We start from the raw sequence: 19061 nt of genomic DNA on the forward strand, positions 1-19061 counted from the left end.
ACATTAAATATTTGCCGAAATCGAACCCGGAAATAATTGGTACGATTTTATTTTAACAAATTCCCATTTTGTGTGCATTAAAGTTATTCGTTTTTTATTATAAATAAAATTTCACATTTTAACTAAAATAATGTTATTCATTCGAAATTTAATCAAACATATTAAAATGAGAAAAGCCGTAATAGTAAACATTCATTTTGTTGGTTTAATTAAGTTTCCTTTTCTATTTAAAAATGATTTTTGGAAAATACAACAATTTTCAGATAAATTGAATTTTTAAACTACATTAATAATAATAAGTGCTTAATCAAATTTTATAAATATTTATTCACGATTAATTTATAACCTGACTTTAAAATTGACACGTGTTCAATATATCGTTATGTTAAGAATATGTTTTGTTATGTTAGAAAATATTTATTATATTTTATTGACACGTGTACCTGTTATTGCTGTTTGATATTAAAATAGTTAAACGTTTATTTTAAATTATGTTATTATTATTTCATTATTGTTACTTTCTATAAAGGGATTCTAAATATAAAGAAAAGATAAAACCTAGATATTCCGAAAGATTAGATTATCTTCTGCTTCTGACATTTCCTGAACAATATATGTATTTTCGCAACAGTGAAATCGACTGTTTTAGTGGTAATAGATTTTAACTGATGGTGCTAGTAGTTGGAGAGCAGTTATGTATGTAAATTATTTGCCTAGATTTGAATAAACAGATGACAGTAATAGGTAATATTGTACTGTGAAGTTACGCAACAGAAGCTTGCGAATTATTTGTAGTTTTGAACGTCATTTATATTCCTACGTTATAATGACACGTGCACCATTTCATTTTTCTGGTATATATTTATAATTATTGAGATGGCTTGTGAGTGATTACGCTCATTCAATCGACTTTTCGTATCAGAAAATTTGTCCCAAAAAGACGTCAATACCATAATTATTTAAAACTAATTGATTTCTTTCCGTCCAAACAACAAACTGTTAACAATGAAAACTATGTAAATCATATTATATCGCAGTACGCAGCATCATCATTCCATTGAAAGATCATTTAATGCACATATCTAGTTTTGTTTCTTTGCGAACCCTATTATTGTTTTTAATCTTGTTTCTTGAGCTTAGGAACACTGTCGTGTTACGTTTTGTTAGTGGCACAAATGATAGAAAACGTCTTGCTGATAATCTCAGTGGTGTTTGGACGTTCGATTCACTTCTTGAAAAACTGATAGTTTTATATTTTTCAATGGAGAATTCAATTACTTTTCGATGAAAATTAAATGAATCCATTTCATCACTAGATTTAAAGCACAAAAGCGTTCCATATTACCAAATCTAAGAAATAAAAGAAAATCTTTTTATAATATGTTTTGAAAAGCAACTGATTCAACAATGACGGTATTCTTGTTTTCTAACTATTTTGCAAGAGTACAATACAAAAATACTCAAATTTCATTTGGATTAGTGTCATACCAACAAGTTTTTTCTCTGCTTCGATGATGAATTTTGCATATTTATTTGTCCTATTCGCAATATATTGTATCAATTGTTTATTAAAGAAATGTTGGAAGAAATTTAGGTAACTGAAATCACCAACGTAAATATTTTCATTGTTTAGTAGAGGTTTAGAAGCATTTTATTGTACTCGAAAACATCGGCAAGCTAAAGTTATCATCATTACCTCCTTTGACCAAGTATCACTCTTTAAATAATTGTTACTGCTAAAACTTCATATTCTAAACTAAATAGCAAGTCGCGTTCACTTTCTAAGTTCGCTATAAGAACAAATAAGTTATGACCTCGGTCTAACAACGGTACTGAGGTAATGCGTGTTTGTACAAAAAAAGATGACAAGTTCAAACAAAACAGTCATGATTCACCGGTGGCAACTTTTTATATGTATTCGATCTGCAGGTCCCACGAGTTAACTCTGGCGTGTTGAAAAATCCACAAGTTGAATAAAAATGGTTCAGAGGTGAATGCATTTATAAGATTGGAAACAGATTTTTCATAAAAAAAATACATTTATACTAACCAACTGTACCAATTTTATATAATAAGCAAAAATATGCTTAGAAACCATCTGCATATTTTCCCTCACCGTATTTTTAAGAGATCATCGGCCAATAACTTTTCACAAATCGGGTTTAAAATGTTAATTCTATCTTCATGGGAAGTATCTTTGTGATTAAAAGCACACGATTATAGTGGGAATGCAAAACGCGATGTTATAGGTAGTATGTTGAATATAAAATTTTGTATGATGCAAGGAGACGTCCAAATTATTATGGGTTACAGTTATATAGTATACAACAAACGTGTTGATAGATGTTTATTCGGAAAATGTTGTTTCTGACGAGTTGGAAACTCAAGCAAATTCGCCTATTTTAGCATTTGACAATACAAAAGTAATATAAGTATTCTTTCAGTCGAAACCTGTCAACCGCTTATATGAACGTGCACAGATGTCTGAGAATGAATACTATCAAATAAGACTTCACATGAAAGTTCTAATACTAGAGTAAACCAGGGATCCAATTTTTATTAAATATATTTTTCTATAAATCGACTTTAGCTTTTACTTTCTTTTAAGTTTTTATTTGTTAGTCTTTGATTTTACTTAGACCACTTTGGGAACCATCAATCTATATTGATAATGTTGATTTTCAGAGGGTCCCTATCAGAGGAAAAATAAGGGTGCGATATATAAATGGTAGTCTACGTGAGTAAATCCTATTAGGCAGATTATAATAAATACTTAGGAAGCCCATAAGTATCTTCTTATACCAAGTACAGACTATGCTTATAATATTTCAAAACAGTATGGATTATTATATACGTTAATATGACATTCCAGTGTACATGGACACAAATATCTATAATCAAAATTTGAAAAGAGATTATCTTCGATTATTTTCTTTATTTCTCATAATAAATAATCCACAGTGGAACATCCTCAATAGAATTGTGGTTTATTTATTCTTTGACAAAATAGATATGATTATCAAATGAATCAACAGGAGCAAAAAAACTTTTTTAAAGAGGTTGTAAACAGTATGCAACAAATCAGAGAATATTCGATCGCCGCAGGCTCTGTTGTCGGAGAGCTTTTGAAGAATCTCTTCTACTATTTCAAATTCAATCTTTCCAAGCTTTATAACTTGCAATACGACCGTGAATGGACGAAATTGAATTTGATAAGTCTACCCGATATTATTACTATATTAAATTATTCTTTCTGCAAACTTTAAACTATGTTGTTAGGAATATGAGTGTTATTGTGATAGTATAATTGAACATTGCTTTGAACAACGTTTTTTTTCCGGTTGCACATTACAATCAAAATAAGCTAGGGATAACCTTTTAAGGGATAGTAAAGAAGAGACGTTATTATATTATATGGACAGTTAGTTATGGAGGAACTGCACTGCAAAGAACAATAGCGAAATTTGAGTAACATATTAAAACCTTTATTATTCATTTTAATTCATTTTAGTAATTTTCTCTAATTAAAAGTAATTAATTAAATATGCTACAATTAGCAACACAGCTACTCAATTAGTTTAATTAATTGATATGTAAAGAACAATTAAATAAGACAAATTTGCAGCTAGAACGTGTTGTTTTTAATTCATTTACTTACAAATTGATAAAATTATAAAACACAATGTATATATTTAAAAGAATTTAGACCATCAACTGATATTGATCGCAGTTAAATCATAATTAATCATTATTAACTAATTTAATGAGTCTGATTTATTAGAAAAAGAAAAATTAAAACTTTATCAATACACACGAAGTCAATAATCAAAAATCCTATTATTAACACATTCGACCTTTAGCATTTCGCAATTACACACGGAAATGTTATTTTGAATGTGAAGTTTTGCACTTAATAATGATAATAAAATGTATTTCAAAAACATTTACCTTAAAAATCACAAAGAAAATATTAAATGTATATAAAGAAGGAGAAAAGTATTAGCAATACTGCGTGTAAGCAACCACGAAGCGGATGTTGGCAAGGTTAAGTAGTTGACCCTTGATCTTCCAGTAGAACCCTCGATTCACATAAACAATAAAAAATAAATCTGATTAAACGACACAAAAAAAAAACAACATAAAAATTCTTAGATTTAAGCAATTGATATTAACATACTAAATCTATAATTTCGTGACATGCGTGACAATTAGCGATAAAGCATGGCTTGGTAACCTTTCTTTACCCACGGCTCAATAACATTTTTTGATGAATTCCGCTTCTCAGCAACACTAAACGTATTTTTCACAGAGTATCACAGTTTATTTTCATTTGATTCTTATGTATATCATAATATGTGTAATATTTGAACTTATTTCCATTTTCAATATTTTAAAGTGCAAGGATATTTATGCTACCCAAGTTTTATAACCTAATTACCCTCCAATAAGTTAAAAAATAATTAGATGTCTTACACGATTGATACTACTGTAGGCGTTGAAAAAAATTTATTATTCGATCCTCCAAAATAACCGTGTCATAAACACCGTGGCACTCAATAAACTGTCAGCCGCAGAAATACGATTATAGAATTTATGAATGTTATAGGGAACCATTCCTTAATGGGTCAGGGGTGAAATAAGAACAACAACTCTTATCTAAATAAATTAAAAACTTAATCTGTAATACAATAATAAGCAACATTTGTAGTTCCTTTGCATTTCTCATAAACAAACTTAACCCAATCCAACTTCATGTAAGTTATGGGAAAACTCTGTTTTATTTTTGATTATCGCAAATGTGTCTCCATTGTCTCTTTATAGTAACTCTGCATTAGAAGACTTTAATAAAAGAATGACTTTTAGTGGAACATTAACTTCTTACTGATAAGTTTTAACCTGAGATACCGAAAAACACATTCCCAAAATTACTTTATCCATCCAAACAGCCTTATTCATCCAAGCAGCATATGTTCTTTGCTGATTTTGAAACCGGAAGTAAAGAAAAGTTTAGAAATTCCTATTTGTTATACTTGGAACATTACTTTCAGACATTGCTTTCTAATAAAACCTAGTTTTGTTTGCATAACTGACTTGTTTGGGTCTTACGTCATGATTTTTTATAATAGTTTCTTAATCATAGCAAAATGTTACCATAGCTACATCATCATTTACTTTCGCCTTTAAAGACTAATTCTACAGAAAAGTTACCACAGAAACAAATGGTCTTTTCAATTCGTTGAACAATTTTAAATGTTTGTTGTATAATTATATCATGGTTACATGGTACTTTACATTTTGTCAATTGAGCTATTTACTACACCACATTTACACACACATGGTTTTCCCGATACCAATATTATCAGCCACAGACAAACAGCGAGCGGTTAACCAATCATAATTCGTGCGGGGAAAATCCGTCACCCAGATTAACCCCATACAATTCAATTTTAAGTATAATACTTATGCAGTAGGGTGAGAAGTTGTTATTCTCCTGCCAAAGAACTTACTCCCTAGTTATGTGTGTTAATATGATGTTTAATACAGATATATTCGTCTCTCGGTAATCAGAAGGATGAGATGAATAAATCAAGTTCGTGTCATCCATGTTGACCTAAGGTATACAATTCTCAATCTGATTAACAAAGTGTACACCACGCACACATTGTAGGTGTAGAATTAATTTTTTTGCGATTTTTGATTTAATTATGTTTAAATTAAAACACAAAATTATGAAGATATTCCGCAATTAGATAGAATAATTAACCTGCCAAAGTCCAACGTGTTAAGAGTAGATAGAGATGAATCTAGAGGGAATGGGAAAAACTGGTTTTTCAATCGAATTTTTTTTTGTTAATTATAAATTGCTCAAATGTGGCAAATTGATTGATTAAACATTTTAACGAACAAGTTCAATTACAAAAGTAATCGCTATTCCCATTTCTTAATAAATTTTCTTTACTTTGATACATTTCTATAAACATTTTCGAATTAGTCTCACCTTAGTTCTACCCTCGGTTTTTGTCCCCCCTTTTTTCCCCTTTTTTCCTTTTGTCCCATTTTTACTTTTATTCCAATTTACTTTTATTCTTTTTCCCCTATTGTTATGCCCATAATAGAAGAGATTTTAAGTTTATAAGTGCGAGGTATTCTCTGACAGAATTTATTTTTCTATTTACTCCTCCCACACCAGAAAAAGAATCGTTGCTTTATTTACATTTTAATCTAGACGCACGCCTAATATTGCCACTCAACTAATAAAGGTTAAACAACCTGGCGTTTATTAAATTTTGAAGTGGTATTTCAATAAAAGTTCTAGTTTATCGTTTATTATTTCTTTGTTATTACATGTTCCTTTCTAAGAAAACAGTATCATATATTTTTTTGGTATACCAGATATTATGTAAATGTTTAGTGGTTTGAACTTCATCGCCACAAAACGTCGTAATCAAATCAAAGTCAACGTTTGTAAATTCCATTTTACATTTCAATGTATTATATCTTTTTAGTATTAATATTATTTGCGACATTCAATCAGTTATTCCAAAATAACCAACATTCAGTAATTTTACTTCGGTAATTTTAGTTGAAATTATTAATATTCAGAACCAAAAACAATAACACAATTTTATTGTCAATTTTAGGAACGAAAACATCGCAACTATAGATGTGTGTGACCTATATAGATGTTTCTAACTGAAAATAGGAAATGTGTTGTAACATTACCTTAACTTCTGGCGTGGACACAAGTGGATCCCGAGTGGGCAATATAATCTACTCAGGTCTATTTGTCCTAACGCGGCTATTTGGGTTAAGGTTTCCTTTATTGAGGATCAGGTCCTTTTGCGTAACCTAATATAGTACAGGGCCACATCATTTACTGTTCTGCAAAGCTACTACATTCTTTGAAGTGTTATTTTTCTGTACTCTTTGAATTAACCATTTTGTTAGAAGGGGTGCGTGGTTAATAGAAGAGTGCTGGAACTGTTAAAAAAATAAAATAAATATTCTATTCATTCAAACAAACTGAGATGATGCTGAATAACATGTAAACTTAGACTAATATAAAATAAAAAGGATATGTTACTGCAAATTTCTTTACAGCAACTTACTAAAGAGGTTTATTGTGAATTTAATGTATGTACATTAAACTGCTTCTATTTGTACTTTCGATACGTTGAAATGGACTACGAACACTTTTTATAACTTTGCAGAGTACGGCAACTTTTTAAACAACAGCAGCGAGTGCTACTGCCATGATCAGCACTCAAATTTTATTTTCTCCAAGTGGAGTGGAGTAACTGTTACACAGTCTTTGTTTGGGATTTTGTTACATATCACAGAAATCAATATCTACAATTAACTACAAAAAAATTTGTTAAATATTAAAGATTATTTTAATGGATATCTATTTCTTAATAAAAATTTAAGCGTAAATTTCTAATCTGTGTATATCAAAAATATATATACATTATTGTATGAAACCCAGCTGTAATGCGCGTATAAAGTATTGCATATCTCATAGGCGCATTTCCTACTACTAAACACAAGAATAAATCAATAGATAGACGCTATCCACTATCGTTAATAATAAATATGTTTTAAATGGTTATCTTATATGTACTAGTCAATTCTAAACTAAATATCTACCGATTGATTTAAAAAAAAGGATTACGATCCTTTACTGATAAACAATTAAAATTAGAGTTTTATAATACTACAAAGTCCAAATTGATGTCCGAGTTTCAGTAATTGATGACTTTTTAATTTATAAGGACTAAACCCTGCATGTTTGTGTATCGAGCGAAAAAATATTATATACTACAATATTTATCATCGCTATGAAAGGCGATTAAAAAGATAATGGGAAAGTACCGATTGTTTTGGTTCTCGTAGTTAATGTTTTAATATAAACGAATGAGAAAAAAACGCTTATTATTTTTTGATTGCTTTATATTTTTCACTGATTGCGTGGCTCGAAAGATAATAATGTTAATGATTGTACGAAAGACACATTGGCTACTTTCATATTAAGATATGTATCTGATTATTTAAAGAGATATAACTTTTGAAAATGATATCAGTTTTAAAAGAGTACCTAATTGATATCTGTATTTTGTTTAATTAAATTATAAGTAACTCCGATCGAAATTAAAATCGTGTTAAAAAGAGAGTTTTTTTAAAATCATTGATATTCTTATCATTTTAATAGATGATAATTACACGAGGACATTTTAAGTTAATTTCGTTATTATTTATAACGTTTCGTACTATTTTATGGATTTAGATTTTATCATATCTTAATAAGTTTTTTAAACCAAATATTATTTTGATAGCAGAGTATTGTTGATATCAAATATCAGTCTATATACAATATTTTGTTTTTCGTGTGCTACTCAAGCATATCACTCATTGCTGAGTGATTTTCGAGGAAAATGTGTTTTGATTCGTTGGCGTACATTGAACAACTGAAATATTGCTGTCTATTTTCTTTAGAAATAAATGAAAAATCGGTCTAAATTCAAATAACTCAGATTTGTATTTATTAGTAGCAACGTTGCGTGAAATATAATAACTCGGTGGAATACGATATTCATGTATAATGTTTAATCAATTTTTATGAGTATATGTGTTGAATATTATTAAAAGTGAAAAAAAAATTGTTTAAAACGTTTTAATAAAATGTTTTTCAAGAAATAATGTTTAAGGTAGACCTGTTTTTTAAATGACCCCATAAGGTTAACACTAATGTTGGTTAGGTTGGATGATCCAGTAAATATGATTTTTTTATGACGCTCTTATACTATGTGCTGCGGTTCCATGGTACATATAGCACATAACACATCGTTGAGCTTCAGCGGTTCTCCTAGTCACATTTAAGCAGAAATGATGTTGTATTTTCCTACGCCCAAATAGGCACGTTCTTTTTATTACACACTCCATTCCAGTTAAAGGTCGCTTCATTGTTAAATATGTCCCTCTTACGTTAACCTAAATAGGCCACAAAACATCTTTTGAAGTATTTGCCTAAATCAGTTGGAGAAATGCGTAATTTTTAGGATTAATTTTATTCGTTATATTGTTTTTTGTAAACCTGTCAGCCATTATTAAGGTAAATATTGACGAATTAAGTATTGGTAATCAAGAACATTATTCATTTAAGAGTTTAATTGTATGACCATAATGTAAACTAATCCTAACTGTACATTTTACAAAATGAGATCCAACATACAACCTTGTGGAACATATTTTGACAATGTTTATCAATATAGATATGGAATCATCTCTCATCATGTATGTTTTATCCTTGAGATAAATCCTTACAATTGACAATGACCTTCACTAAAACCGGAATAATAGTAATTTACACCAAATAGTGTGATTGACAGTTTCAAATAATAATAAACTATTTCTTTTGGGGAATTTAAAGATGTCTTTAAATTATGGAAAGTGTTGATCATTTAATGACTTAATTTTTCAGCTGAACATGTTTGTGTTATCAAGGATGCGTCTGGGGTGGGTGTTTTACTCGTTTATCCGCCAATTGTGATCAAATTAGCTTAAATTACAATGTTTGAGTGATTGTAAAGTTTAGTGTTTATGAGTAATTGAACAAACATATTATTTTAAATTATTTAATGGCCGTTAATACATAAAGTAAACATAACGTTTTAGTTTTGCACTCTTAACCATGTCGACAATCTTCACATTTGCTTTTGCTAATGTGTTAATATCGAAGTAATTTTTCATTCACTGTAAATAAGCAAAATAAATGTATATGTTCAACATACTCTGCAAAACAAATAAAAAAATTTGTACTAGTTTCACAAAGAAAAAATATAGGTCACACCTTATTTAATATAGTTACTTTGTGGGCTTAGATGATAGGAGCAGTGTTTATGATGAGTAGTGTGATCGAGCAGGTTATTACATAATTTTTAGTTAATCAACACAATTGATTAATTAACATTGGAAATTAAAACAATGGGTCATTGAACAACTAGTCATTTTAAAGATCAGACAATCTCTCAAAATGCTTATTTTAAATGCGTCCACAATGCAACACATCATAAAAAGATTTGTGCATGTGAATCGCGTAATAAATAATGGCAGAACTGCGCCTAACAAGATTTTTAACGCAACCGATGAGGAATTCCTACTACAATAAAATTTGTTTCAAAAGTGTTGCAAATCTTGACATATAAAATAGTTTTCGCTTTTATCAAGATAACGACCCGAAGTACAAGCCAGGAATTTTACTGTCGTGACCTATTTGGAACTGTTCTCACTTAATGGCATGAACGGCACCGTCACCTGATATAAATCCAATTGAAAATCTATGGGTATTGTTGGTTCAAAATTTATGCAAGTTTATGATATTTAACAAAGAAAATTTCAAAAAAAGGTGTTAACAAAAAATCTTGTAGGCTCGATGCCAAAAAATGATTATGTCTTCAACTTTAAAACGTACAGTGTATCAAATAAGTTGTGAGCTATTGTATATATTTTTTGCATACGATACCGGTTATGGATTCGATGGTTTTGATCACCAATGTTCCTATTTCCCAATTCTTGTTGTTTTATTTGACAACTTTTTGATAAACGAATGATCAAACAGGAACCTTTCTATCAAAGTACTAATTTTTAGCATATTTACACATTATTTTTTATAAAACCTTTTACAAGATCTTGCTTATCAAGCAAGGATATAAAACGACCGTTTAACCCAAGTCATACGTGCCTTCAAAAAACCTATTTGGATTCACTTTCGCTAAACAAGATTATATTCGGCTTAATTTGTTTTATTATTTTAATAATAAATATATCATTCAAATTTTTTAACAGAAATTACCGCACAAGGTGATTTTTTATCATATTAATTAATCGAGTAAAGTTGAATTTGGTTGCTTGGTTAACAGCAATTCCATTTACCAAGTCCATTCATTTTCAACATGGAATGATCTTTAATTTTCAGTTATTAATGAATTTTGAAAAAATGTTTAGCATAAAATGAGGAATTGATTGTTTTCTGTTTGAAATATGCTTGCTGATTCAGAGACGTGATTCAATGCGTAAATGTTTGCAGCATCTGTTAAGTGTGAAGAACTTCAGAGTTCTAGGAGTTCTTCAAATTATTATTTAAAGTTATTTCTTAAGATACTTGATAAATCCAAAATAAATCTCATCGAGGCGATGGTTGTTATAGATGATTAAATGTAGAATTCTTCCTAAAAGGTATATTTACAATTTCTCTAAGAGGCGTTTTTATTGTTTATATCCTATGAGATGTTTTTATCCCTAGTGTCTCCAGCTCCTCTGCTTTTACTTCACTTGGTTCTTCAATCATAAACTTCAATACTGATTCATTCAATCTGTCTTTTATACTTACAAATTGAGTTCTAATATTAATATTACTTTCAACAAAAGCTACCCACAGGTGTTTAACATCTTAAATCATAATCTCGTAATAATTATTTAACTATTCTTAAGTTTATTGCTATTTCAGACTTTTTGTTTCGGAACTATATGTTTAACACAATGCAGCAGGTTGAGGTGAAAGCGGCGTATTCCGATTCATCTAAAATTGTAGCTGGTGTCCCGCAAGGTTTCATTTTAACTCCAATCTTGTTTGCAATTTACCTTTAATTGGATCCCACTGATATAATACTGTTATTTAGTCACTTTTATGTAGACAACACGCAGGTTTTTTTCGATTTCGTGCCTGATTTCTTCTACTTATTACAGGTGTGTGGTAGAATAACAGAAGAATACATTTATTAACTATGTAAACAAATAGAAAGCTATGATCTTTTCTGTTATTTCTTAAAAATATTTGTTTATCAGCTAATAACAATGCTATTGATATTAAAGTACTTGGAGGGAAATTGAAAGTGATGAAATTTGATGATCTTCCTTAACAAGTTTTTTTTGTCGTTTTATAAGCCACTCACAGGGTTTTGACGTTTAACTCGTCTAACTTTCCTATTGGTTAACATCTAACGTCGTGAACGTCGTGATCACTTCATAAATATAATTACTCTCCGACAAAATCCTCCACGAACAAAACTAATTTAGCAATCTAGTGTATCAATGAATTCTAAGTAAAACTCTCTGCCATTTTCTAAAATTTTTCAATTAATTTAAGTGGTGGAAAAGTCGTTTTTATAAATTAAACACTTCATTTCTCCACTGGTACCTGGTTATCTGAGACAGCTAAATCGATTTTAATTTTTTTCTTTTATTAGTTTTTTTTTAATTAAATTTCTTTCTCTTTTTTTACTATTGTGCATTATTTATCATTACAGTTTTAATCTCGATATTACTAACTCTGTCTTTTTGCACAACCTGTTTCCTAGATGACTAATAAAGTTAGAAGAAAGCCATTATTTTATTCATTGCATAACCGAAGGTCACTCGGCCACAACCGCGAGGTAATTATCCATAACGTTTATTCAAAAATTTAATAAAACGTGTGGACTATTGTTTGCTTTCCTATAAACGTCCGTCGCCAGCAAATTACGTATAACCTAATTGATGATGAACGTTTTGACGTCAAAGCCGTCGCTCGAGTCGGATCAACGTGCAACATTTTAGTTTCGATTAATTGATCGAGCAAAGTCGCAGTCCAATACATGGCATGTGATGAGACCGCTTGCCATTTCAACCAATTCATTTATTGTAATATCCCAATGGGTGTTGGTTTTGCTGGATGTGTTATTCTTTTATTTATAACCGGTCGGTGCTTACCTTTATGCAGATAATTGAATCCATAAGTACGCATAAGGTGAGGAATAAATTTGAATAAAGCGTGAGCGTAAACGCAAATTGTACCGATCGCCATCCGCGTATGTAATCTTAAAGAAAAATGCCACCGCAGTAAATCTTATTGATAATAAAAGTCATGTGAGCTATTAAAAAGCAATCCGTGCTCCTAATAGCAGCAAAAAAAGAATTAAGAGCACCGCAATGAGTCATCGTAAACTAAAGAATAATCTTGTTTCTTTATACTTGAACTCATTTGATTTAAAATACCTAATCGGAATTTTAAAAATTATGTATAAAAAATTACATTATTTTAATACTGCTCAACTAGTTTAATCTTATATCCGGGAAATAACCGTTATTAAATTTAAATAAACTTATAATAAAAATATTTATCCTTAAAAGTAAAAGTTTATGGGGGTTATTGACCTGTTATTGTTGATAAATCTTTTTGATCAACCAGTGTGACTAAATAACAGAAAATTCTTTTATCTGGCAAACATTTTGATACATAATAAGTCCAAGAAAACAAAGAAAAATACAAGAATTTCTAATCGAAATTAACTACATATTTCTTAATAGAACCAAAAAAATATGAATTTACCTCGAAACTTTTCCATCTACAATATTAAAGTCGGTCACGTTTCCGCAATTTACAACTTCAAAGTTCGTTTCAAAACCTAAAACTAAAGGTCTTCCTCCATAAACAAAGTTGTACAAGCTTCTTTTGTTGGCTACTTAAAATTTATTTCAGTTTCTACTCTCGAAAAAGTTCTTATAACGCATCTGTCTAATAAAAAAGGTACCGGTTAAAGTGTGTCTTCTTCTATTAACACCTTGAAGGCGCAAAACGACATGTGGCATCCTAATTTTCATGCACTAATTTTCCCGCATTAACGCATTAAATCGACCGACGGAAGATCGTTCACCTCAACAAGAAGAGTTCATCAAGTCTCCAAGTGCGAATAATGCTAATCTCCGAACACTTTCGAAATTATTTATGCAATATAAAGATTTTATCCTATTTATTTCTCAGGTGGATTAATACTTATTTATGGTGAAGGTCGTTTGTCATAAGATAAGACTATAAAAGTAACCGCAACCCAGACTGATTGTCTTTTTTCTCTCCTCAATTTAAGTATGTTTTAAAAACCTTATGTTACTTAACGTGGATTGCGGTTCTTGCATAAATATTTACTCCAGCCTTTCTCTTCAAAGTAATTGTATTTATTGAGTTTCTTGTAACGATCTTCGACGTCTCGAGTTGTTTTCAAGGCCATTACGTATTGTGCACATATAATTTAGACCAAACTTTTATTTACTGTATTCGATTAAATTTAAACGTGCACACTTGAAAAATACATTATTCAATTGGATCAACCTTGGATAGGTAAAGTGTTAGAAATGTGATCGTTTTAGTATCAAAATCAGTGAATGTTTTTACAATTTATTTAGTTTTTGTTGAAAGTAATATTAAATCTTTAGAAAAATTTTAAACACGTTTATTAAAATGTTAATTTCGTTATAGTGCTGTTTTTTGCGCATATTTTATATTGTCCTTATATAAATGGATATAGAGCACTAAACGTCCTACTACTCTAGATAAACGTTTGGTATTCGTCGGTTTTGGCAGCTTAACCAAAATCCTTGGTACTAAAAGACACACTTTTTTGGAATGAATGGTTAATTTCGTTTTAAATTTAAAGTCAAGGTTATTTTTTGAAAGTATTTTGGCTACTTAATGTATGAATTTTCCATTTTCTTCTTGATTTTTATAATTCCATTTTTATCATTTTCATTATCTGGTGCTTCTGTTAACTTAATGACACGTTTTTAATTAATGAATGATGATTAAAAATGCAAAAAATTGATTTTATGTTTAGTTTCTAAAACATTAATTAGAGGTACAAGAACTTTGTGGATTTTAATGAGATTGTCTCCTCTCGACCCGAACAAGTGATCAAGATCGCCTGCATTTCCTACCCTTGGTGTAAGACCATGGACCCAAGGAGATGTATTGTGTAATGATTTCGTTTATATGCAATTATTTCGACCAGAATATTCCCTGTGCAACTACTTGGCCATGTAGCTAGCGAGGGTGTTTATTAACCCTTTGACCGGAAAATTAAACTGGCAAGAATCCAAAAAAGATTTACCTTTTTATTTACTGTAACAATATAAAACCAATGAAATAATTCATACAAAACAGACTGTTCAAAATAAACTTTATTAAAATATTACTTACTACACAAAAAAGAACATTTAAATTTGGGAGCCTGCATAGTACGATACTTTTTAAAGTAGTCTTCATACATGTAATGCAACAAGACAAGACTAACATCCCCGCTTCTACTTCCTTTGAAACATATTTTGGATATCTTGAGTGAATTTGCTTTATTTACGGAATATGTCTAGGGAAATTCTTTTTCGCTTGTAGCCGTGGAGTATCGCCAACAGAATGTACATTTCGTTTTCATTATTCAGTTTGCTATATAAAAGTGAAACGATTTGAAAAAAACTACATAAGTATTAATCATTTCGCTGTTAGCTTAGTGTAATGAATATAAACTCTTCTAGATCTGTACGTTATTTTTTCAATTGATCTTTTTTCTTTACAATTTTAATTCCTTCAACAAATCTTTTCTGTTAGGTCGTACTGTTCCAATAACATTGCTTTTTTGGTATGTAAACATATAAAAAGCTGTGGTGAAAAGCATCAATTGTCGGTGTAAACTGTATTTCATTTATGCATTACAAATTACAACCTCTTTAGTTTCTTTACAACATTTTTAGATGCATTTATTAGAAGTAGCTAATTTGTTCTATCCATTATAAATTCTAAACTGACTTCTTAATCCAGAATTAAATTTTTATATCAAACCGAGTTCTCTAATTTTGGCAAATTTGTTATTCATATATTCAATTATACTTCGTATTTTCTGCAATCAATCCGTTGTGTTTCCAGAATCGCGATTTGTAAAATGTATGTATCGTCACAATAATGTAAGTCTTAATAACAGCATTGTTTCTCGAAATACTATATATAGCTAAATGTTGCGGACTTACTTCGAGTTATCCAAAAAAATGATATATTGTGGCTTTATTAACGATTTCCTCTCATACCTAATCACCGAAAGTATTTATAGATGTTTCGTCATCAGTACTCTCAATCTATCTGATATATCTGCGACTTGTTCATCGTACACTTTATTTTCATAATCACTATATGTAACATAACTATCATTAATCGTCTCTATAATTACTCTCAAATACATTATAATTATGTACTCCATATTATACGGGAAAATGCTTCTAATCTGATATTATTGGATAAACTAGTTCATCATAAAGTATGTAAAAAACTATTTGCATAATAAATTGCACGCTCACTAATATGTAAAACTTGTTTTTTCAATTATAAAAAATAAAAACGGGCAAATTCTAAAACCATGTAAAATTTTCAATTTTTATCATATAGACACAAGGAAACACAATGTATAGAGAAACTCAAGAAATTTTATTGACACAAGGAAAAAATCGAAAACATGAAGCGTAAAAAATAATCGCGTTTAAATAATAACCCTTGGTTGCAATGCACTCCACCATATTGTTTTGAATCGCCGGAATTTACTTCTGATGGATTCCTGTAATTCTTGGATGGTTCTTGGACTGTCGATGTACACTTTAGCCTTCAGAGAGCCCGAAAGAAAAAAGTCACAGGGAGTCAGATGTGGGGAGCGTGAAGATTTGGGCACATTACCATTTCTAGAAATCACTCCTTAGGGAAAAATAACGTTCATAATGTTGTGGAAATCTTCATCGTATGAGCGGAAATCTACGTCCTGCTGGAACCAGATGCTGCCAGTATCAATTTCATTAAAAGTTTAAGGATTACAAGTTCTTAAAGCATAATCACTGCCTGTTCTCTCATATTTTAGAAAAAGTAGGCTCAATTATCCCGAGTTTCGAAATATCACACCACACTGTCACTTTTAGGCTGTGCAGAAGCTGATAGTTTTCTTTGTTAACAAAACTGGCCAAGTGAAAGTGAGCTTCATCATTGCTCACGTTGACGGTAGACTGTCGAAAGAAGCTTTTGAAACACTATAATTTTGTAAGGGTGAAACTTTAGATGTTTGTTCTAAATGTAGCTACCATTATTCAATCACCTCTTCATTTCTTTATCTTTACACTACCGTTGTGCGAAAATCATTCAGCCACCTCAGAATTGTGTTATGTAAAGGAAGCACATGGCATGGCGCGATCCAACGTTGGCACGTACGTCGAGTAGCCACGACAAACACGTGAAGCTGCACCCTCCAGTTTTTCATGACAGCTAAACTAAATGAAATGTTCAAATATAGGCTAAGAGTATCTATTGCGAAATTGTCCGTTTTGGTGCAAGTACCTTGTAGTACGGAAGATACAAAGAATTACTTATAAGGTTGAATGTATGTTTAATGAGGTTGATGTATGCTTAAGAAGGTACTAGATATACATGTATGCATTTCGACGATATTCTCAACCAAGAACTCAAATGGGCTAATGATTTGCGATTTAAACATTAACTAAATTTGGAACAAGTGTTCAAAGGAAAGACTTCACCAGCCTCATTTATATGTCTTGTAGGCATAGAACCAAGATCCGCCACATTTCTATAGGAGATTCATGCTATATCGGTTTTTCCTAGTCCAATCTTTATGCAAGCCTTATGAGTTTTTGACGCAGGGTTGTGTTGGGGTTTTTCTTTTATTGACCGCGATCCAATCTTACTTTCAGTTTTAATTCTGACCTCATAGAAAAGATTCTGCGTGCAATAATATAAGCGTTTAAGCTTGTTGCTGGATCTAAACTCTTAGACTTAATGAAGAAGCGATTTCTACAATATTAATTCCTGAATATTAACAAAATGAAATTTTTTTAGAATTTGGACATTTACGCTATAAAAACTCACAACTGAAAATTTGAAAAAAAATTTTAAGATTTAAATTACAATGTTGCAATTTTGACTTGCTTTTCGTTACCAATAATTGCTGAAGATGAGATGAAGGGAACCCTAAATAAGCTGCTGTAGCTGAGGGTTGATAGCTGGTTATTATTCTAATGAGTTATATTCTTAATGAGATGCTGCACTAATCTTGTAAACTTGAACACAAAACACTTCACATTTACTGACTTGTCACAACGTTTACTGTTCAATACTGAAAGCCTGGTGTAATTGGGAATAATATATTTAAATCCGTTTAAATCCACAAAAAAAACCGTTTAGTTTGTTTTTCAAATTTGCGATAAGAATTTAAATTAATATTTTCATTTTAATGAATATGTCATGCGTTTTTTTATGAAAACGATACAAAGTCTGTAGAAATGTTACAAAATACGAGAAATTATGTTGCAATAAGCAAATAAATATTAATTAAACTAATTATTAATTACTGTAATAATTATATGCTATACAATCTCAGACTGCACTTAACTAACTACATACGATGTGTTGTAACTTTATGGGTTTTATCAATTTTTATATATTTTTTTTAATTGTAAAAAATCGTCGTTGCGATTTTTTCAATTTCAATTTATTTTTTCGATTTTATTTCTAACTTTTATCATAACTATAGTTAAAAATTATTAAATATATTTGGGAATAATTTAGCTGGAAATGTATTCCTTTTATTTCAAATGACAAAATGGATAAAATTTTTATATTCACTGCATATTTTTTTTAATTCTAAAAATAAATTTTTATTAAAACTAACGAAAAATCGAGATTAGTGATGAAAGCTGTTCCAAATGTATTCAAAGCGTTTGCTTACTCACTACTCAATTACTCAAAATGTCAATGCCACTTAGAAATTTTCACAATTTAGCCATTGTTTGTTCAATTTTTGTTAAGTTATGCAAATTCTTTTCAATATTTGTAAATGTTTTCCTAGTATAGTCAAATCAATAATGAAATATACAATCATATGCAATAAGTTTGTCTATATGTATTGTGTTTCCCTTTTTTCTCAAATGGTCTTTAATTTGTTAATCATAAATTATTTCAAAAATGATAAAAAATAGCGTTTACGTATTGTTTTTATTATGGCAAATTGTTTTATTCATTGTATTCAATTTTTTGGTAAATTTTTTACACCATGTGTTGTCGAATAGATAACAATAAAAAAATATAGTTTCGGTTCAAAATATTTTGAGCCTTAAAATAAAACGTGAAGGGATTATAGTGAAAATAATAATAAATCTGACATATTGAGATACAAAAAATTCTAAGATAAATTGATTGTTAATAAAATTACGATAAC

The 19061-nt window shown here is 29.9% G+C and overlaps 1 protein-coding gene across 1 annotated transcript in view; it reads left to right on the top strand.

Moving 5' to 3' along the window:
* The window catches only part of LOC111417052 (serine/threonine-protein kinase MARK2), an 81336-nt gene that overhangs the window by 11646 nt on the left and 50629 nt on the right, over positions 1-19061 (top strand). The gene's annotated exons all lie outside the window — the stretch shown is intronic.

This window comes from Onthophagus taurus, chromosome 1 (assembly GCF_036711975.1).
Source record: "Onthophagus taurus isolate NC chromosome 1, IU_Otau_3.0, whole genome shotgun sequence".
Lineage (NCBI taxonomy): Eukaryota > Metazoa > Arthropoda > Insecta > Coleoptera > Scarabaeidae > Onthophagus > Onthophagus taurus.